The 24,210-nt window shown below is 38.5% G+C and overlaps 1 protein-coding gene across 3 annotated transcripts in view; it reads left to right on the plus strand.

Moving 5' to 3' along the window:
• Window positions 1-19,486, plus strand: part of LOC126470526 (serine/arginine repetitive matrix protein 2) — a 293,467-nt gene extending 273,981 nt beyond the window's left edge. For 2 of the 3 annotated variants that reach the window (XR_007586229.1, XM_050098445.1), the window contains exon 16: window positions 18,592-19,486. The gene's annotated coding sequence lies outside the window, so the exon portion shown is untranslated. The remainder of the gene's footprint in view (window positions 1-18,591) is intronic. The other variant, XR_007586230.1, reaches the window with a different exon arrangement.
• Window positions 19,487-24,210: the final 4,724 nt, after the last annotated feature.

Raw genomic sequence — 24,210 nt, forward strand, 5'->3', positions numbered from 1 at the left:
GACAGAGGAGGACTACTGATACTGTGTGTAGCTCATGATGTGATTGGTCTAGCCAGCACTGAGTGTCTCATTTTCCATAGAGAGCAGAGATTCTATATTTATGTTTGGTGAACATCTGTGAAGGCATACAATCCAGACTGTCAGTTACCAAATTTAAAGTGTTGTTGCAGGTTTTGTTATTTTGTGATTGGCCATATCACAGGTTTCAATAAAACCTATGGTCACCATAAAATGTTACTGGTAAGGCATTTTAGCAGATCAAAGATGATAAGTTAAAGGCCCCTTGCCCGCTCTAATATATTTCAAGACACTGCAACAGTTTGTGAGTAATTGATCACCAATAACTATTTATGTAGATTAATCCCCAGAAAGATTCAAATTGTTTTGGTGTCATTGGTAGATATGCTCGGTAATAGGTGGAGTCTGTGGCAGTTTCTCATTTCAAACACATTTCTACATGATGTTTAAAGGATTAACTTATAAATTAGTTCAAGTCAGTCCATTACTAGTATTTGCTTTATTACCAAATCACCCACATTTAAACTGTCATTACAAAACGCTCTTATATTCCTACACATACCTTTAATTTGTGCTTCAAAAGACACCATGAAGTATATCTTCATTTAATTCACTCTATTAAATGACTGCCTCTGTTATCACTAGGTCATTGTGTAATATGTACGACAGGAGATTTGTGTGTTAGGAGGCTGTTGTATGAAAATAGTTTACTGTGCTCTGAAAGCAGTCTCCCTTGTAGAGTAATTTAATAAAGTATATGCAGTTGCTTTTATCAAATACACCTATAACATATTATACAGCTCTTATCATTTGACAATTCAACATTATGTGCTTCTACTCATAGGAATTGTACTCAGTGATAGGTAATATAAGTTTCTGGGTTGCATTTACAAGGGGACTTCAAAAAGTCGTCCCACATTAACCATTGTGAAACAAGTGGTGTATTATTGGAAGAGAGCAACTGTTCTCTGTTTCCTGTAGACACAGTTCTGCTGCAGTAAAGTTAACAACTTTATCATAGTGTGGGATTGAAATGGAGCAGCAACTGGAAACATACTCCAAAGTTGAAGTACACAGGACAGTACAATCCCTGTGGCAAAAGTCTGAATAGCACACAGATTCACTGTGAAATACTGATGGTATACAGACTAAATGCAATGTCACATTCAGCCATAGTGAAATAGTGACAACAATTTGGCCAAGGCTGCACAGCTGTCAGTGACACTGACCAAGAAGGAAGGCCATCAACAGTGACCACAGATGAGAATGTCCAGGCAATTGAGGAACTGGTTCATGCCAGTCAGAGATTTTCCAACAATGATGTTCACACGATGGTTCTCAGATGTCTCCAAGACTAAGGAGTGGATTTCTATCATGGAGGAATTGAATGATTGGTAGAATGTTCCAGCCATTGTTTACAGAAACTTCCTCCTTTAGAATATTCGGAAATGAGTCACAGTCTGACATTTACCATTTACTCATTGCTAAAATTTTATTGATAGTAATAGTATTTGAGTGGGCAGAATATTCCTGTAAATCTCTTCTATGACATTACTGTGCAGACTGAGAGCTATGCGTACACACTAACCACCCCACTTATAAATTACATTGTAGGAACTAGACTGAATGTTGCATGCCATTCATCTGCAGACCCTTATGCCCTGATCAAAACAAGTTGTTGATACTAAAAAAATATTTCTTATATTCATGGCACATAGTACATGTATGTGCTCTGTGTTTCTTGTAACCATTTGCTTTGCTAGTCATGGAGGACAAGTTTGTGTGTCTCATACTAAACTACCAAGATGCGAGGAGTACTACATCATTTGAAAAGGAGCAAAACTGCTGGCATCACTAAGGAACTATTTGTCATGGTGTATAGATATGCAACTGTTTTTCAACCTAGATTGATGTTTTTACATAGTTCAGGATACATCAAAATTGTGATCAACCCAGTGGAGTGCACGAATAGTTTACTATGGACACTTTTTGGTGCATTGCTGTAAAATGTTGTGGCAGAGGTCTAATACAAAAGATATGAGACAGATGCCATAGATTTGTATACTTAACAAATACGTTCAATTTGTTAAGTCACATTCGAACTAGGATCTATTTGAGTCCACAAACTGCTCAAAACATTTTTTTGTTCCAATTTCCATGCTGCTGTGCAGAAGTTCTACTCTTTTTTGCTTCAGTGAACAGCTTCTCTACTGGCAATGGGTGGTGGATCTATTTAATGGTATTTGTTGTAGTATAGGTGAAGAAACAAGTTACAGCTGATACTAATTTCTGGGAACACTTCATTATATTTGTCTATCTGTGTTCCAGAGTAGCTCAAATAAGTAATTTGTCAAAATTCGTTTTCAACTGAGAAAACATAATTCTGTATCATGAACTGATTGTAATTCAAACAGTGAAACAGCTTCCACAACAAGGTGGAGTATGACAGTGACATTATGTACAGATGTATGTCTCATTCTGAAGCCTTCAAATTAACTTAGAAGTCAACCTGCTTCTTAAAAGAACAATGAGATTTGTTCTGTATTCAGGGGAATCACTACAAAGACCTGATGCAGATCAACTGTGGATAATACTGTAACGATTGGAGCTGCGAAGTGTATTTCAGAATGTGGATGAAGATTTATGAGGGACTTCAAAAAGTATGTTTCATATTAATATGACAGGCCAGATAACTTTCATTGAATGCTGCACTGCGAGTCAAAGTGACATAGATACATGACACTATTTTTCTGTATAGCCATCAAGTAACTACAGTCAGAATGCTCTACCAGTCGTTCAATTGCTAGATGATAGAAATCCACTACCTGGTCATGGAGCCATTCGGGAACCACCACGCAAACGTCTCGTTGTTGGAAAATCTCTTTTCTCCAAATGTTCTTTCAGCTTGCTGAAAATGTAGAAACTGCATGGTGAAAGAGCTGGGCATCTCGATCAACGTCACCCATGTCTGTGCAGCTTTGGTCAAAATTTTGGTGCCATTTCACTACCACAGGACACAGCATTGCATTTAGACCATATATTGCCATAATTTTATGATGGAGCTGCGTGCAATTCAGACATTTCATTCACAAGAATTGTCCTGACCTGTGTACTTCAGCTTTGGAGTATGTTTCCAGTTGTTGCACCATTTAAGTCCGACTTTTTGATGCACCTGTTATCCATACCCCAGCAGAACTGTGCCTGCAGGAAACCTGAAGCATGCCCTACCTCCTGAAAATGCACCACTCTCAGTGTTCTTAGGATTGGACAACATATGTAACTTAACTTTATGAAATCCCTATGTAGTAATAGTTTCTGGTCTTCCTCAGAGTGCTGCACTAAACTTGTGAAAGGGTATAAAAGTACTAGATGAATTTACAGTGCATACAGATAATTGCCTTTCATCGGTGTTCTGTGTCACTGGTGTCCCCAAACAAAGGCTGCAGACTTTTCCAAGACTGTTGGTGGAATATTTTGCTAGCCTAGCAGTAAGATGAGTTGTTAAGAGCCAAGTGGGACCTTGAGTCCAGTCTGTATTAGATTTAATAATGTTTCGTGTGGGTCATGATTTGAGGTTTCTGGACACACAATCGTAAATAAATGTGATACAGTGTATTGTGTCGTCCAGAAAGTCAAATAAAATATGTCCTTGTTCCTCATATGACTAGTTAAATACGGAACATTTTCGACCACATGGTGAAATTGTAGGTTATCTTTTTTTAGGTCCCAGGGAGCTCTTCTAATTTTGTGTGTGTTCAGGGCATTAAAACTACTTATTTGATAAAGTGATCCCAGTGATCAATCCCAGACAATAGACTCTGATATACAGTATACCAGTGGTACCTTTCTTCCCCCAATATTGAGGATTAACATAATATTTGGAGGCAGGACAGACACGTACATAGGCCTTCAGGTATTATCTTCCTACATTTGATCTCTATACCTTCTTTTCCTTCAGTCAGTGATGACCTGCTGAAATTGCTTTAATTATGTTGATGACCTATATACATTGACAGGGGAAAAACAATTGCAACACCAAGAAAGAATTGTGCGTCATAAGCGATAGTTGGTAGAAGTGTGTCTACATGTGAAAAGTCATGTCTACTCAAATTTCAAGCCAATCACATAAGAGTGGCATTAGTAGCACCACTGTGAAGATGCAAACCAGGTATTCTTTAGATACATGCTGTAACGGTTGTGTGAGCCTTAGTTGCCTTTGAGATTGGATGTGATGAGTTGATGTTAGTCAAGAATGCCTTTAAAGTGACAAAGATGTTATCATCAGCACCTCACTGAGCTTGAACTAGGTCTTGTAGTAGGGTTAAGAGAAGCGGGTTGTTCCTTCCATGATATTGCAGAAATACTTGCATGACTGCTGGCAGCAGTGGTAACAAGAATGTACGGTTGCAAGAAGACAGAGCTGTGGACGGCCACATGGTACTACCGAGAGGGAAGACCATCATGTTTGGTGTGTGGCTGTGGCACATCATACTGCATCTACAGCGGCAATTTGAGCAGTAGTTGGCACCACAGTGACACAACAAACTGTTAAAAATTGGTTATTTCAAGGACAGCTCCGAGCCATATGCCCTGTAGCGTGCATTCCACTGAATCCAAACCACTGCCATTTGCGACTTCAGTGGTGTCAAGTGAGAACTCATTGGAGGGAATGGTGAAGATCTGTTGTGTTTTGTGATGAAAGCTGATTCTGCCTCGGTGCCAGTGATGGCTGTGTGTTGGTTAGGATACCAGTTGAGGGCATGTAACCAACCTGTCTGCATGCTGGACACACTGGTCCTACACCTGGAGTTATGGTCTGAGATGCGATTTTGTATGACAGTGGTAGCATTCTCATGCTTATTCCACACACCTTTACTGCAAAATTGCACATTAGTCTGGTGATTCAACCTGTTGTGCTGCCATTCATGAACAGAATTCCTGGTGGTGTTTTTCAATAGGATAATGCTCATCCACATTCCGCTGTTGTAGCCCTGCATGCTCTATAGGATGTCGACGTGTTGGCTTGGCCTACTCAGTCCCCAGATTTATCTCCAACCGAGCACATATGGAACATCATCGGACAACAACTCGAGTGTCATCTACAAACAGCATTAACCATCCCTGTATTGACCGACCAAGTGCAATCAACATGGAGCTCCATCCCACAAACTGACATGTGACCACCTGTACAACACAATGCATGCATGTTTGCATCCTTGCATTCAACTTTCTGGGGTTACACTGGTTGTTTTTAATCTCTGATCTTGCAGTGTTACTCACTTAAATATGTTACCTAGACAAATGTATTCCCAAAATTTCATTACTCTACATTAATTATTTTTTGTTGTTGTGATTTTTTCCCATCAGTGTATTTTATACTCACTTTACCATGACGATTGCAGCAGATATTTGAAAGCCTGATGGATGGTTTGATAAATGTGATTTTTATTGTCTTCCTTTTAACTGTTCTTGTCATCTTTTTAACCTGCCTGAACCCAGTATAATGGGAATTTTCTTAGTTTTAAGTTTTTATATGATGTTTGTGGGCAACACATAAGCTGAAGATCATCTTCACTGGTAATTTTTAAAGACTCTGGTAAGGTGCTGCTAACCAGGTTACTTGTTCCAAGTCTTTTAAGTCATGTATCATGATATGCAGACAAAACATGTTGCTTCAGTTGGGTAATATTTTATTATATATAAACATGACTGTGAGTGCACAGTATGCTACTCAGGAAGGTGTAGACATCTGAATGTTATTGATTATCTCCATGTTGGGCTTGGAGTCGCCATAGGTGGCAGCTGTAGACATTTCCTCTCTGCCAAAACTGATTAGTTCCTTTTTATCATCCATCAGTAACTTGCCGGCCGCGGTGGTCTAGCGGTTCTAGGTGCTCAGTCCGGAACCGCGCGACTGCTACAATCGCAGGTTCGAATCCTGCCTCGGGCATGGATGTGTGTGATGTCCTTAGGTTAGTTAGGTTTAAGTAGTTCTAAGTTCTAGGGGACTGATGACCACAGATGTTAAGTCCCATAGTGCTCAGAGCGATTTGAACCATCAGTAACTTGTTACAGGGTGTTAGGCATGTAGTCACCGAGATACACTCTGGGACCAAAAAAGGAGCGGGGGATGCACCATGAAGGAATTATCCAAATCGGACGGAAATTGGTGGATTTGATGTTCACGTACAGGATTACAATTTCAGAAAAATTGGATGATTTATTCAAGAGAAGGAGCTTCACAAATTGAGCAAGTCAGTAATGCATTGGTCCACCTCTGCCCCTTATGCAAGCAGTTATGCCTCATGGTATTGTTTGATAGAGTTGTTGGGTGTCCTCCTGAGGGATATCGTGCCAAATTCTGTCCAGTTGGCACATTAGATTGTCAAAATCCCTAGCAGGTTGTAGGGCCCTACCCATAATGCTCCAGACATTCTCAGTTGGCGAGAGGTCCGGTGACCTTCCTGGGCAAGGTAGGGTTTAGCAAGCACAAAGACAAACAGCAGATACTCTCACCTTGAGTGAGTGGGCATTATCTTGCTCAAATGAAAGCCCAGGATGGCTTGCCATGAAGGGCAACAAAACAGGTTGTAGCATATCGTTGACATACCACTGTACTGTAAGGGTGCCATGGATGACAGCCAAAGACGTCTTGCTATGAAAAGAAATTGCACCCGAGACCATTACTCCTGGCTGTTGGGGTGTATGGTGGAGGAGAGTCAGGCTGACATCCCACCGCTGTCTGGGGTGCTTCCAGGCACGTCTTTGGCCTGGATCTCGTTAAGTGTAGGAGAACTGTCTTCAGTGATGAGTTCCACTTCAAACTGAGACCCATGACCAATGAAGGCATGTCTGGAGATGTCTCCGACAGCCGTAGGATACCAACCTGACTGTCGCCCACTGTATGGCTCAACTGCCGGGAGTGATGGTCTGTGGTGCCATTTCTTTTCGTGCAGGACCCTTTTGGTTGTCATCCATGGCACCATTACAGCACAGCAATGTGTAGGCGGTGTTCTATGCCCTGTTTTGTTGCTCTTCATGGCAACTGACCCAGGGCTGACTTTTCAGCAAGATAATGCCGTTCCGCTCATAGCGAGAGTTTCTACTGCTTGTCTCCATGCTTTCCAAACCCTACCTTGGCCAACAAAGTTTACAGATCTCTCCCCAATTGAGAATGTTTGGAGCATTATGGGCAGGACCTTCCAACAAGCTAGGAATTTTGACAATCTAACACCCCATTTGGACAGAGTTTGGCACGATATCCCTCAGGAGGACATCAAACAAGTCTATCAATAAGGGCCAAGCCAAATAACTGCTTCCATAAGGGCCAAAGCGGACCAGTGTATTGTTGATTTGCTTAATTTTTGAAGCTATTTCTCTTGAATAAATCATTCAGTTTTTCAGAATTCGTAATCGTTGGTTTGTCTGGACATGTACATCACACCTACCAATTTTGCTCCCGTTCAGATAATTCCTTTATGGTGTGTGGTTTTTTTTTGCTTCATAGAGTGTATTTTTCAGCTGAACACTATCTCTGTGGCTCCCAGCCTGTACTTAGAATTTTTATCCGTTAACATGTAGCAATGAGATATGTTGATCTTGATGTTATACAAATTACATTTCCTGCTCAATATTATTGTTATTTCATCACCTTAACTATATGAGGTGATCATGACAGTCTCAAAATACAAGAAGATCCATAACTACTATGGACAGCAAACTTGAGAGTATTCACCTTCCTGTCTGTGACACAACTATTTTGCTCTTTCATGCAAGATAAATCTATATCTGTGAGTATGGCATTACTTTCATTCCTTCCTTGATATTTCTTTACATTTTTATTTTATACACAAGTCAAGTCATTAATTGCTGTGTATTATGACAAGCACTCAATTTTGTGACAATGTCATTTTCAGGTCCACACCATGGTGATACAAGCCATAAGAAAAAGACTGTATGCTTCATCTTCCTATTTAAAGTTATAATCCAGAATCAGCTTTAGTTTCCTGTTAACATCCATCTCTTGAGAAAAGATGCATCTTCCTTCTTTCCTATCAGAATTTGAACATGAGATGTGACTTTTTCCAGGTTAGCCACAGGACCAGAGTTTGCCATTTAATAGGAAATTCGTGTCTTATTGAGTCTAGCAATGACATACCTCCAGTTATCCACTCATCAGTCCCCCCCCCCCATTTCATTTGTTCTCAGGAATAACGGCTTTTGGCTGAGGTAAAGAACAAGTTACCTTGCTCATTTAAATATACCATGAACACACTTACCAACATGCTTGTCACCATTGTAACTTTTCATCCATGGAAGTAATACACATATTAATGACATCGCTTTGTGAAAACTGTATGAGGATAAACACACACTCATGATATTTATTTTTGCAAAGAATCAGGCATTGACAGTGCAATTTCTGTTATTATTTTCATCTTCTATTCAATATACCACTGCTGATTTATACTTCAGCAAGAGCAGCAAGACATTTTAAAAGTATGGTTGTGTTTCAGCTTAACACAAAGTTTTGTCAGTTCTATATTTTGGTCTAAACCCCTCCCCCACCCCCCTTCCATCATCTCCCCCACCCCCCACCCCACCCCACCTAACTAGAAACATCACATGCTATGGCTTAAGACAGCAGCCAGATTACATTAAATGTATGTCAGAATAAATGCCCACTGGTAAAGGCTCTTGTCAACATACAATTATAACAGGAGTCAAAGGATAAAATATTTGTATAACTTAAGTATACATCATGCCGGAGACAAAGGCATGGCATTTATTCTGCTGTATGTTGAAGGTAATCTGTTTGCTGTCTTAAGTCATGGCATATGATGTTTCTGGTTTCTATATAAATTTTATGTATGACAAGAGTCGCTTGGCTTCAGGTAATGTAATTTACCACCATGTGATTTACAAGGCCCACTCCTGAAGAAGAAATTTTTAGAAATATCAAAACCTAGGTCAAGGGCTAATAAACCTTTATTTTGCAAATGGTTGGCTGAGTTTTACAACCTCTTCAGATTTATACAGTTGCTGATTCACAGCCATGTTTTAGATTTTGACAACTTAAAACTAAAGTGATAGTCTACATAATATCAGTGAGAGCTTATAGCTGTACAGAGATTGTTTTTCCAAAGATATGTAACTTTTTACAACTATATACAAAACACAAGAATGATGAAGTTCTCAGAAGTTATAAACAAATAAATCTTATATTACTTTTTGCACTGAGGTTAAATGTATAAGAATATACAGGCCAAAAATAGTACACAAGTTAATACTGGAAGAGACTACTGTGTTATATGGCCAAAATAATTGGTGCATGTGATAACAAAATCAAATGTTGAAGCGCAGACAGACACAAGAAAAAGACTGCTAAAAGAGTGAGCTTTCAGCCAAAAGCCCTTCTTCTCAGGTAAATAAAACACACACACACACACACACACACACACACACACACACACACACACACATTCACATTCATCCAAGCACAACTCGCACACACATAACCAGTGTCTCTGACCATCGAAGAACAGACAAAAGGGGGAGGGGCCAGAGGAGAGGAAGGAGTCTGTGCAGTGTGGATGAGGAACAGTTATACTATCTACAACATTATTCTGTGGTGACAAAAATTTTGAGTGGCTGCTGCTAGTTTAGCAAGAGTGGATAATAGAACTGTATTTGATCAGCAAGGATTAAGTCAGGATCCTGTGACTGGTGTTTATTGATAGTCAGAATTTCAAGTAATGTTAGATTTCTGCCTCTAGCTTCTCAATGGAGAACTTCACATTTAATATTATAAGAATGACATTCATTTGGAACCTGTTCAGCAAATTTGGAACATTTCATTTTCAGTCTCTAGCTAACTTCATGTCAATGTAATAGTTATTGCCCTATGTGGTTGACCTGCATGTAATTTGCATCACAAATTGCAGGAAATACCATAAATTCCATTCTGATCTAAAGGTGGAACCTTGTCTTTACTATTGAACTGCATGTGGAAAACAGCATTCCTAGCATAAAAAGCTGGTGTATATTTCCTGGATTTTAGTTTGCTGGCAAGTCCATGTGAAGTATTACCTTCATATAACATGGTGGCCCATTTGTTGTCTGTGTGATTTAGTGCCTTCTGAGGATGATACAGAAGTGCTGTTATCCTTGTTCTTATGATATTAAAAGTTATGTTCTCCATAGATGAACTAAAGGTGAAAAACAACTTGAAATTCTGGTTATAGATAAACACCAATCACCAAATCCTGACTTAATCCATAATTATGAAATACAGTTCCATTATTCACCTTTGCTAAAGTAGCAGCAACCAGTTAATATTTGTGTCACCATAGTATAATATGCCTGTTATTAATAGTATAACTGTTCCTACCCACATTCCATTGAATCCCCCCCCCCCCCCCCCCCTCATTTTTTGCTTGGTCTTCACATTCACCAGTTATTTTGTCCATATAACATAGTAGTCTCTACCAGTGCTCACTTGCATACTGTTTTTGGTCTGTATATTCTTATACTTTTAATCTTTAATCTTTGAATATAAAGTAATATAAGGTTTATTTGTTCATAGCTACTGTGAATTTCATTATGCTTTTGTATTTATATACATATATAGTTGTAAAAGGTCGCATATCTTTAGAAAAACAATCTTTGTAGAGCTATAAACTCTCGCAGATGTTTTGTGGACTATCTGTGTAGTCTTAAGACATCTGAGGATGGCCTAGAAAGCTGGTTTACAATGAACTTATAATAAATGTTATTGAGGAAGGTCACCACTGCATATTTCAGTTTTTACTATGAGTAGTGATTTCATGCTGCTGTAATAATCCTCATACTGATTACATTTGCAGACTTATCAGGATTTCCGGACAATTACTTGCTCCAAGAGCACCATGGTGCATCTTCATTTTTCCTGTTATCCAAAAGCTGTTGTCGGAGACAGGAATACATAATATTCTGCATATTACTCAAGTCACCATCAAATGGTTTATGAAGCACTGCATTAAAGAAGAACCATATAGTAGTTGTTAGAGGCCCTTAACCATGCTTTGAGATTAAATTCCTGGTATTGTAATCAGCATATATTCATATGTGCATATACAATTGGGGCATTTAAAAAAAATGTAGTTTGTGTTTTGGTCTCAGTGCACTAACCTGAAATAACTGGAAATAAATTACTTTCAGTTTGAAACCAAACTGGTGCTCATTTCTTGCCAAATAAATATGTTTGCCACATTGTTTTTGTAAAGTGATTCCTGAACTTCTCACTCAAATTGCCTCATGTGATGACAGCAAGGGACTATAATGTTCATATAAATTCCATTGTATAAATTTGGTATCACTCCACTTCACCATCATCTATAAACATTATCTGTGTGGTATAACAAAATGAGATGAATTGTTAAGCTGTCCACACTATTTTCTGGAATCATGTAATATCTTTACACTGGTCAGATGTTTTTGTCCAATCAGTATTGTTGTGGCACTAATAGCTGCTCATAGGAAAGTGCTGCATGTTGGTTTCATTAAATTATTTGTTTCCATAACTACTTTGCTATGTTCTGAAAAATAGCTGTGCTGGCATTTCCAAACCATAGTTAATTCAGTGAATTTGATACATTCGTTTACTTTCTTCAAATTTATGTTGCACAGTGTCTAATTTGAATTGTGATCCAAGTGATGGCAACACCTTGGCAGACTTCTTGTTCATAAACTTAAGATTAAGTTGGACTTTGTGTTGTTAAATGACAAAACAGCAACTTAATTTAGTTACAAGGCCTTTCTGTCTCAAACTAAAGCACAGAAGACACTTTATTATTCGAGTGCTAACAATTTTTAAACAGAAGAAGTAAAAATGTCATCTTACAACTGAAATAACACCCAAAATATACCTGTCAAACTCCATACTAAGACATTCGATTATAATTATTTATTTTTGCACACAAGGAAAATTAACTTTTCTCTTAGTTCTACTGTCAGTTTCCATGTATGGTATTATTCAAAATGAGGTAAAAAAAATTTGAACCATATGGTTACATCACATTTATGTGTGCCTTCCGTACTCCCTCCCCCCTCCACACCCTATAAGGTTTCTTCCATTACCAATAAAGTTGTCTGTTCTTTAAAAATTCCCATTAAGGAGTAATGCAATTTTGTTTCATGTACATAAAGTTGAGCTCTCTGCAGATTATTATGATTATTTTGTGTCATACAGCTAATCAGTTGTTGAAGAAATTTGACCCAGAAGGAAACATTGCTATCTAAATTAAGAGGAAAAGAGAGTCTATTAATTGTGAGAATTGAATTTAATTGCATGTTTCAGATATTTTTATATGTCTTATCTATGAAATTATCCTTGTACATCTTATCCCAGAAATATCTCCACATATTCATGTCTCAATTTTAAGTGACATTTCAAATCTCTTCCATTAATTATTTTCAAAGTCATGTATTTCAGTCTTGGGCTTTTAAAAATTATGAAAGTTTACTGTTACTCTAAGTGAAACAAATTATAAGATACAAATTTTGTCATCGTCCAAACATATGGTGTTGTTGGCAGAAATGAGGAAAGGTAATTACAAGCAGGATTTTATTTAGGAAAAAGAAAATATTTTCGTTGTCTTCCCCAGGAATCTTTATCAAACCAAAACACATTCAGTTTGTGAAAAATGTGTAATAAAAATGTTAGAATAACACAATAACGTGTAGAACAGCACCAGTTTGTGTAACCTATGCCTGCCACCTACTGGCATTCTACATTTTCTTGAATTAAGAAACTATTTGCTGGTTTTGAAAATTTCACTTCCAGTGCTAGCAATATCATGTTGACAAACTATGAGTTGTGATTAATGTGCATTAATTTTGTAAAACGTAAATTTGGTTCACTTGCCAGAGATTTCTCTGTGCATTAACTATTGCAGCATAGGGCTTCCAGCTGAAAATATACCGTGTTCTAACTAGTAGCCAAATATCGAAACATGAATATGTAAAAGCTGAATGATATTTATTTAATGTAAAGCTCTCAATTCATAAACTGTGTAGAATTAAAGTAAAACTTATACAGAGTCTTCTTAGCACTGTACTCATCATTAGAAAATGTAAACACAGATAATGGTCTTCAAAACTTTGCTCTTAACGTTAGTATGATGTGACTTACATCACTTTACATTAATATTCGTCCCATGATGTTTGTTCATTAGCAGCCAAATATCATTTTTATCTCATTCAGATGTAAATTTTATCAGTATATGGAACTTATAAATAACTCTCAGTACCAGCATTGGTTAATCATAATGTTTTTCTTCTGGTGAATATGACACTTCAAATATTGTGACTCACTAACACCGCTAGTTGGCTGGTATCTGAAAAATTATTAAACACTGAACTCTATTACTTGAATTTTGAATAAAAATAACTTTGGTTGCTGTTTATATTCATGTTTTACTATGTTTAATTTTTCCCACAACAGCAACATCAGTTTTTTTCACTCTTCATCGCAAGACCATATTTAAATGAAATTAGAAGGCTAAAATAACATACACTGATGGGGGAAATATTGCAGCACCAAGGAGTTGTGTGACAAAAATAGAAGTTAGTAGGTGTGTTTCTGCATCTGAAAGGTGATATCTGTTCAGATTTCAGGCCAATCACATAAGAGTGGCACTAGTAGCACTGCTTTGAGGATGAAAATCAGGTTTGCTTTAAATACACATTGTTACTGTCATAAGTGTTAGTTACATTTGAAATTGGACTTGGCGAGATGATGATAGTCAAGAATGCCTTTAAGGCATCAAAGTCGCCATTATTAACAACTCACTGGGTTTTAACGAAGTCTTGAAATAGGGCTATGAGAAGCTGGATGCTCTTTTTGCAATATTGCAGGAAGACTTGGCAGGATTGTAGCCATTGTACATGATTGCTGGCAGCAATGATCATGGGAGTGTACGGTCACAAGAAGACCAGGCTCCAGATGGCCACACGGCACTACAAAGAGGGAAGACCATCATGCTCGGCGCATGGCTCTGGCACATCATACACATACACACACATCAAAGAAAGTTTTGCATCACCTCTGTTCCGAGAGTTCTGGAACCTGTACAGAAAATTGGAATAGAGATCAACATAAACATCATTTCCACCATTTTTATTGCTCATGAAAACCACACATTGCATGTTATACCACCATACAGTGAGACCTTCAGAGGTGGTGGTCCAGATTGCTGTACACACCGGTACCTCTAATACCCAGTAGCACATCCCCTTGCATTGATGCATGCCTGTATTTGTCGTGGCATACTATCCACAAGTTCATCAAGGCACTGTTGGTCCAGATTGTCCTACTCCTCAATGGTGATTCGGTGTAGATCCCTCAGAGTGGTTGGTGGGTCATATCGTCCATAAACAGCCCTTTTCAATCTATCCCAGGCATGTCCGATAGGGTTCATGTCTGGAGAACATGCTGGGCACTCTAGTCGAGCGATGTCGTTATCATTGATGGAAGTCATTCACAAGATGTGTACGATGGGGGTGCGAATTATCGTCCGTGAAGACGAATGCCTCACCGATATGCTTCTGATATGTTTACACTATCTGTCAGAGGATGCCATTCACGTATAATGCAGCTATTACGACACCTTAGATAACCGTCGGCAGTGTACATTGCCCTGACATAATGCCACCCCAAAACAGCAGGGAACCTCCACCCAGCTGCACTCGCTGGACAGTGTGTCTGAGGCATTCAGCTTGACTGGGTTGCCTCCAAACACTTCTCCGACGATTCTCTGGTTGAAAGCATATATGACATTCGTCAGTGAAGAGAATGTGATGCCAATCCTGAGCGGTCCATTCGGCATGTTGTTGGGCCCATCTGTGCCATGCTGCATGTTGTCATGATTGCAAAGATGGACGTCAGGAGTGAAGTTGCACATCATGCAGCTTATTGCGCGCAGTTTGAGTCATAACACGATGTCCTGTGGCTGCACGAAAAGCATTATTCAACATGGTGGTGCTGCAGTCAGGGTTCCTCCGAGCCATAATCCATAGGTTGCAGTCATCCACTGTAGTAGTAGCCCTTTTGCAGCCTGAGCAAGGCATGTCATCGACAGTTCCTCTCTCTGTATCTCCTCCATGTCCGAACAACATCGCTTTGGTTCACTGTGAGATGTCTGGACACTTCCCTTGTTGAGAACCCCTCCTGTCGCAAAGTAACAATGCGGACGTGATCGAACTGTGGTATTGACCGTCTAGGCATGGTTGAACTACAGACAACATGAGCTGTGTACCTCCTTCCTGGTGGGATGACTGGAACTGATAGGCTATCAGACCCCCTCCATCTAATAGGTGTTGCTCATGCATGGTTGTTTACATCTTTGGGCAGGTTTAGTGACATCTCTGAACAGTCAAAAGAACTGTGTCTGTGATACAATATCCAAAGTTAACGTCTATCTTCAGAAGTTCTGGGAACCAGGGTGATGCAAAGCTTTTTTTAGTGTGTGTTTCATCTGCAGCAGCAAACTGAGCAGCAGTTGGCACCACAGTGACACAACAGATTGTTACAAATAGGTTACTTCAAGGCAGCCCTGAGCCAGACGCCTTGTTGTGTCCATTTCACTGACCCCCAACCGTCGCCATTTGCAACTTCAGTGGTGTCAAGCAAGAACTCATTGGAGGGTAGGATGGAGGTCTGTTGTGTTGTGTGATGAAAACTAGTTCCGCCTTGGTGCCAATGATAGTCTGTGTGCTAGACACAGTGGCCGTATACCTGGCGTTATGGTCTGGGATACTATTTTGTATGACAATAGGAGCATTCCTGTTGTTGTACCATGCACCCTGAATGGAAATTTTTACGTCAGTCTGGTGATTTTACCTATCGTGCTGCTATTCATGAACAGCAGTGCAGTGGGTGTTTTCCAAGTTTTCCAACAGAATAATGCTAGCCCACATACCACTGTTGGAACCCTACATGCTCTATAGTGTGTCAACATGTTGCCTTGGCCTGCTCAATCCCAAGATCTGTCTCCAATTGAGCACCTATGGGAATCATCGCACAACAACTCCAGTATTAACCGTCCCTGTATTGGCCTACCAGGTGATACAGTCATGGAACTCCATCCCACAAACTGACATCCAGCACCTGACAACACGATGCATACATTCAAGATTCTGGTGGCTACATCAGTTATTAATGTACCAGCATTCAACATTTGCAATAGCTAATCTAGCACTTACATTAACCTGTGATCTTGCAGTGTTAATCACTTAAATATGTTACCTAGACAAATTTATATTGGACATGTCATTACTCTGCAATAATTATTTTTTGGTGTTGCAATTTTTTTCTCTCAGTGTATATGGCACACTCGTAAAATAAGTTATTTTATATTAATTTACAAATCTGGGCTTAATGTATCAAACAGTGAAACAAATAATGATTACTACTCAGCAAATAATGAAAGTACTGAGTGATATATAGTCAGCTAATAAGAACTAGAACAAGATAGGTCAGCTTATAAATTTACATTCCATTCCATGCATGCATGCGCACGCACACATATGTGTGCACTCCCTCTCTCCTCCCCCACCCCCCCCCCTCACCCCACACACATATACACGCATAAGTTAAATTATCTCACTAGTATGGCCTGACTGTAGTTAGGAAGTGTGTGTTTGTAGCTCGGCAACGTGACTTGCACAGGGACTCAGTGAAGGGAAAGAAAATCAAGGGCAAGGAGAGGTAAGTACAGTAAGGGACTGAGATAGGAATACATTACTAGAGGAGGGGGGGGGGGGGGGGGGGGGAGCTCAGCTGAGGTGCACGCAGGAGTTGAAATGGGAGAGGAAGATCACTAAGAGAATAGTGTTCGGAAAAATTCATAGATTCAAGTGGTGTTGCGTGACCCACCAGACTTACAGAATATCATGATCTGTAGTTGTGCCATTCATACTTCCAACCTCTTGTAAATTGGGTCATATTTAAGACTTGCATGCAAGACCTGTCCTGTGCACCCACTCAGCACGTCCTGTTCACCCACTCAGCACGACCTGTTGTTGCCCTACCACAGGGCTATTTTTCCTCATCAGATGCAGAGCACAAAAGCTGTCATACAACAACTGGTGGAACAACTATAGAATAACCTTTAAAGTGAGAATAACTGTCAGTGAACTCTCCATAAGTATCAATAGCCACCATCAAACTCTGACCAGGGGCAAGATCAACTACCTATTTGCAGAGCATGCAGCCGAGCTCAACTTTGTCAACTTCAAAGGCTGTTTCACCAACTGTGGCATGTTTCTCCCTTGCCTGCACATGGACAGGCTCTCTGGGGTTCCAAATTGCTATCCCTTCTTGTTGTTGTTCTTCCATCTGTAACTGCATCTACAAACATATTCCACAAGCAACTGTATGGCATATGGCAAAGGGTACCATGTGCCACTATTAACCATTTCCTTTCCTGTTCCACTTGCAAATGGAGTGAGGGAAAAATGATTGTGTGCCTCCAAAGGAGCCCTAATTTCTCTTACCTTGTCTATGTGGTCCATAGATGAAGTATATCGTTCTACAGTTCAGCTGCAAATCCGTGTTGTGTAAACTTTCTCAACAATGTTTCGTGAAAAAATGTTGTCTTCTCTCCAAGGATTTCCTTTTAAGATCATGAAGCGTCTCCATGACACTCAAAGGTTGATTGAATGTACTGATAATAAGTGTAGCAGCATGCTTCTGAGTTGCTTCAATGGCTTCCTGTAATCTGGCATGGTGGGGATCCCAGACACTCAACCAGTATCTGAGAAAGGGCTATGCAAGTGCTGTGTGAGTGGTCTCCTTTGTAGGTGAACTGCACTTTCCTAAAACTCTCCCAATAAACTGTTGACCATTCTCCTTCCCTTCAGTAACACTGTCCTTACATGCTCGTTGCATTGCATATCGCTCTAAAATGTTACATTTAGATATACCTCTTAAAATTTGTACTTCATTAATATGACAATTGAAAAGATTTCATCCCCACATTTGAAGAAGTGATGTATCTACAGCTTCTACAACTGGTAAATATGAAGGTATTAATAAATTTATTACGTCATATGAATAATACAATACCATTAACCTATTATGTAAAGATTTAGGAACAAATCAAAAATACATATCGTCATTGACATGCATAGAGTAGATACAAGTCTCTTGATGAGAAATTGATTAATTCTCTTCATTGTTATATGTATGCTTCATGTCTAATCTCATTAGACTTGAGTTTCAAGATATTCTGTTCATCTGCAAAGATTTGGATACAGCGGCAGAAACTTGCTTGCATATTTTGTCATAATGTGAAAGGAATTCCTATGAATGATACAATGTCTTTGTAGACTATTTCAAATTGGTCCCTTCCGTAATTTATAGAAATAAGAGGAAAAACTGTACAGCACTGAAAATGTGCTTCTATTACATTCTCAGTACTAAAATCATGCCCATTAGCAAAACTACTACATGCATGTCACACACAATTTGAATATAAATACTGATTGTGATTAATAGCCATCAATGTTACTAAAAATTTCATTTCCTTACAGGCTTTTACCAAATACTCTTCATTGTAGTATTGGCATGGCCAACATAAAGGACCTGTTGGTATTGAGTCGCAAAATCAGAAAAGTCTTTTTTTATCTTTTTCCTTGTAATGTAATTTAATTAGAACCTAGTTTGTTAATTACACCCAGATTTCTTTTATATTTTATCATAAATATGTTCTATATACTAGAATTTTTCATATATTGTATTTCTCCAAACTGTACAAAGCACTATCAGAAGTCTATGCATAAAAACTGCTGTGTATAATTTAGTATAATGTTAAATTTTGTTAGTATTATAGGTACTAATTAAATATTAACCTTTTATATTTAACAAAATTTTAGAGGTATCAAAAACAGTTTTTAATTAATCAGTGAATGAATTATTTATATCTCATATTTTAACTTCTTTTAGTATCATAGACACTTGGTTAACGAAAGAGTTTTTATATGTGACAACAACCATTAAAGTGTACAGTAAATATGTTTTAACTTTGACAAAATGTATATGAGACAATTTGTTAATTTTTGTTAGTATTGTCAGCACTTAGTTGAAAATGAATATCTTATATATGACACAATTTTTAATTGGATGTAAATTCCTTTTTATTTGTGACAAATTATTTATGCTTCATATTTTTAATGTGTTAGTCAAAGGCACCTAGTTGTTTATGCATTTTTGTATATGATATTTTAAGTAAAATGGTTTTTAATTTCTCGACAACTCAGTTATTTGTGGTATTTATGGTGCATAATGTAATGGGATGTTGTATTAGATTTAAAAGGAGGACTAAAATAAATATAAATAGATAATACATGTACTGCAATAAAGATAACTTAACCTTTTTAATTCCCTTTATTTGTGAAGTGTGCACATTCACAATATGTAGGAACTCAGTTTCATGATTGCTCTATACCATAATGAAATAATGCAATGGAAAATCCAGGACGGAATTTTGACAGTATTATGAAAGTCAGAGATTGCATCTCACCATGTAGAGGAGACACTGAGTTGCAGCCAGGTACAACAAAAAGACCACTATACATTTAAGCATTTGGTTTAAAGGCCTTCTTCTAAAGTTGAAAACCCACACACATTCACACAAGCACAAAACACACACACACATACACACACACATCTATATGAGACTGATATCTCTATCCTCTGAGTCCGGCCTCAGCAGCCAGAGACAGTGGTCATGTGTGTGTGAGTTGTGCTTTTTGTGTGTGTGTGTGTGTGTGTGTGTGTGTGTGTGTGTGTGTGTTTGTGTTTGTTTTCTACTTTAGAAGAAGGTCTTTTGGTTGAAAGCTTAAAAGTATAGCAGTCTTTTTGCCGTGCCTGTCTGCGACTCAATAAACAGTTGTGTGTAGAGTAACTTTATTATCCTATCATCAGCATACACATACAGACACAACTATTATTCAGTTTACTGACATGACTGTTTGTAACATCAGAAGTCTTTCTTTTAGAACATATTTTTATTTTGATTTGATTTTGACTAGTATACTACAGTAGTTTGCATACAGTTTTTAATACATTGCCAGACTGCAAACTATTTGTAGAAATGGTTCTTGGACAAGACGCCTGATGATGTTGTGAAATTCTCACAATATTTCATCGACGCAACTGACCAACGTCTCCAGATACAGCAAATTCACTGATGAGCTGTGACTAGTGAAAGAAAACTTCTTAGAGTAGCACATATAGGAGGCATTAGTCACAGGTCAGCAGTGTGTTCAACGCATCTGAAGGTGTTGGTCATTTGGGCCAATGAAATCCTGTGGGAATTTCACAAGGACATCAGATGTCCCGCCCAAGAACCATTTCTAGACCTAGTCTGTTAGGAAAGCCTCAAGCAACACATACAAACAATTTTGTTCACAAAAAGATTAATCAAAAGTTCCTGCCTATCAGTTTTTCATATATTATATAAGATGTACTGCTCCCACTTCCTTTTTTCATGGCCACTTCACTGTATTTCCTCGCAGCTGACAGCTGACCTGCAGAGGTTAGTGTATTGTGCTCCTCATAACTGAAAGTTGAACTTTGAAGTACTTAAAACATTCAGGGTTTTTTTTTTTCTCATGTTTGCGTAGTATTTGAAAGAATGCCTTCTTAATATGCTCCATTCAAGGTGAAGAATTGAGTAGGTAGTTTGTGAAACAGAACTCTGCCCAAATGTACTGATGCATGACAAATCTTTGGCATGACATGAAAAACATTGATAACTTCAGATTTTCACAGTTTCTATAGAGTTTTACTGGTGCAATTTGTAGAGAATAGTTTTGGAAAAAATTGAAATCCTAGTAAAGTGTAACTTAATTTATTTTCTTTTGTTCCATAGATCAAGGCAGGCAGTGTCATGTTAAAAGATCTATTGTTGGAAGTCTTATTGTGATTGACTTATGTTACAGCATTGCAAAAATTTTACTGTGGTTCCCTAAATCATTTAGAGTAAATATGAGCTGGATTGTGGCAAGCTACCCCATCAATGCTTTTCAAATATGTGCAACTCTTGTAAGACCCGTGCATCAACTGGATGTCAAAACTCAACCCAAAAGGTATTTCTTCTCCTTGAATTGTACTGAAAGTCATTAATATAAATAATAAATTATTTAATGAAAGGCATTTTGAAAAACACCATACTCTATACCAATAAAATTTATTTACCCTATTGGTGCACAACTGGTTTCAACCTTCTTGGTCATTTTCGAGTACCTAAGGAAAAGAACCATGAATACAAAAGTTTGTTTTAGCTATTACATGGGAAAAATAACAAATATATCAAATTACTCACAGAATAGAGGACAGTTACATTAAAACCCACCAAGTGTGTTCCGTGTATTCATATATGTAAACAATTGTCAAATAATTTACATCTGAAATCATATTAACATACAATTATATGAAATGGTCATACACATCATAATTTGTAACATTGTCTGTATGTGACACATGAAAACAGGCAAAGTTCATGTCTGCCAGTAGAATCAATAAAATGTTTGTGAAATTACTACCAATATGCCATAAGAGTTGAAAAGCACATGGTCCAATGATGTTAAATCTTTCTGTGTTATTTTTATATTAAAGCCACAGTTGTAAACTCTGTTTGTGTCAAAAACAACTGCTCCCTGAATCCACAAAGATATCGTATAGATTCAAAGGTGCTAGTCTGTATGTATACAAATATACATTAGCTGCACCTTAATCTCATAATTACATTTCAGTTTCAAGCCACAGAACATATACTGTGAATGTGAGTGTAGTATACACCAGTATACAGTCCAAAAACTTGTAAATATAAAAGAAAAGGAAAACTTAAGCAATGGAACCAACAACTAATATACATTGTTAAAATGCATGTAGTAAATGAAAACCATATGTAATCAGTGGAAAACCAAATCAAAAATACATCATTAAAATACATTTAGTAGTGAAAACCTGTACTTTCAAACAAGTGGCTATAACACTGTACAGGTGGGTTGTAGTAAGAGGGACCACGTAGGTAAAGGGGGAGGGGGGCAGGGTTGGAACAAGCGGTGAGGCTCAATAACGATTAAGGTGAATATAATGAGTTAGTGGGAGTGTTGGGGGAATAAAAGAGAAGGGTGAGGAGGAGAAAAGAACAATGATAACTGAGGTGCATGTACAGGCGAAAAGGGGGCCTTGGGGAGTTTGACTAAAACCGAAAGTAGGCAGGCAGCAGCATAAGAGAGACAACCCCAAGAGGTGGATTGTAGATGTAAGGCAGAATAAATCTGAAAACTACCAAGACTATGCTACGGGATAGAAAGAGAGGTGACAGTAGTTGGGTTCCAGGGAATTGACTATGAAATACACAGTGATCAGCCAGAATATTACAACCACCTGCCTAATAGCTGGTATGTCCACCTTTGTCACAAATAACAGCAACAGCGTGTTGTGGCATGGTAGCAATGAGGCCTTGGTAGGTTGCTGGAGGGAGATGGTACAACATCTGCACACACAAGTCACCTAATTCCTGTAAATTCTGGGGAGGGTGTAGATGAGCTCTGATGCCACACTCAGTCACATCCTACATGTGTTTGATGGGTTTCAGATCTGACAAGTTGGGGCCAGCACATCAGTTAGAATTCGCCACTGTGTTCCTCGAATCACTCCACCACACTCCTAGCCTTGTGACATGGCACATTATCTTGTTGAAAAATGCCTCTGTCATTGGGAAACATGATAATCATGAAGGGGTGTATGTGGTCTGCAACCAGTGTACAATATTCCTCAGACATCATGGTGCCTAGAACGAACTCCACTGGACCCATGGATATCCACATGAATGTTCCCCAGAGCATAATGGAGGCTGCCACAAGCTTGTCTCAGTCTCTCAATACAGGTGTCGAGAAGCTGTACCCTGGAAGATGATGAATTTGCGCCATCTCATCTGCATGATGAAGAAGGTATTGGGATTCATCAGTCGATGCAATGCTCTGCCACTGCATCAAGGTCCAGTGCCAATGGTCACTTGCCATTTCAGTCGCTGTTGCCGATGTTGTGGTGTTAACATTGACACATGCATGGATCATTGGCTGCATAGGCCCATTGTTAGTGGTGTTTGATGCACTGTGTGTTCAGATACGCTCATACTCTGCCCAGCATTAAAGTCTGATGTTAGTTCAGCCACAGTTTGCTGCCTATCCTGTTTTACCAGTATGCCCAGCCTACGACATCCGACATTTGTAACGAGGGGTGACCTCCCAATCCCATGATGTCTGGACGTGGTTTCACCACACATTGAAGAAACTCACCACAGCACTCCTTGAACACCTGACAAAGTCGTGCAGTTTCCAAAATGCTTGTGCCGAGCCTCCGGGCCATCACAATCTGCCCTTGGTCTAACTCAGATAGACTGCGTGCCTTTTCCATTCTATACATGGACACCGTGCTCACTCATGTGTATGTCTGACTATCATTCATTCCTCGCCAGGTGACACTACTGTCGCCTGGACAGGTTTATATTGATAGTAGGTCTGTGGTCATGATGTTTTGGCTGATCAGTGTACACAGGACAAAACAATGTAAAGAGAGCAGAGGGTGTACAGTATAATGTTATGTCAAGTGTACAATAATTAATTATTGTATATTACATTATGACTCTGTATATGCTTAAAGAACTTTTCATATATATTTATATGTATTACAAATGCAGTCCATCTGTGAAAATTATATAAATATACTGCATATGCTTAAAAGAAAAATGTGTACATATTTACATAAAAACTACACAATCTGTCTCTAATTGTCATGCCTCGTATTCCCGTAACTGCTTCCTTTTGTATTGTGTTTTAGTCAGAAATTATACAGTGGAGCTAGAGTTTATATATGGTGTACTCTGAAAATATCCATTGCTATAAACCACAAATTGAATGACTATAAACCACAAATTGAATGAAACAAAACTCTAAATTTAAAAGCTACTTGTTGACTGTTGCAAAATCTATCTAAAAATGGTGAACTATATGTACGTGTGTAACTGAACAAATAAATGTGACTACCATAGGTGTGTGCAAACGCAGTTTCTTATGCATGCAGGTGAAACTTACAGCAACCTATATGTACCGTTTGCGTCAGAAAAAATAAGGTGGAGA

This window comes from Schistocerca serialis, chromosome 3 (assembly GCF_023864345.2).
Source record: "Schistocerca serialis cubense isolate TAMUIC-IGC-003099 chromosome 3, iqSchSeri2.2, whole genome shotgun sequence".
Taxonomy (NCBI): Eukaryota; Metazoa; Arthropoda; class Insecta; order Orthoptera; family Acrididae; genus Schistocerca; species Schistocerca serialis.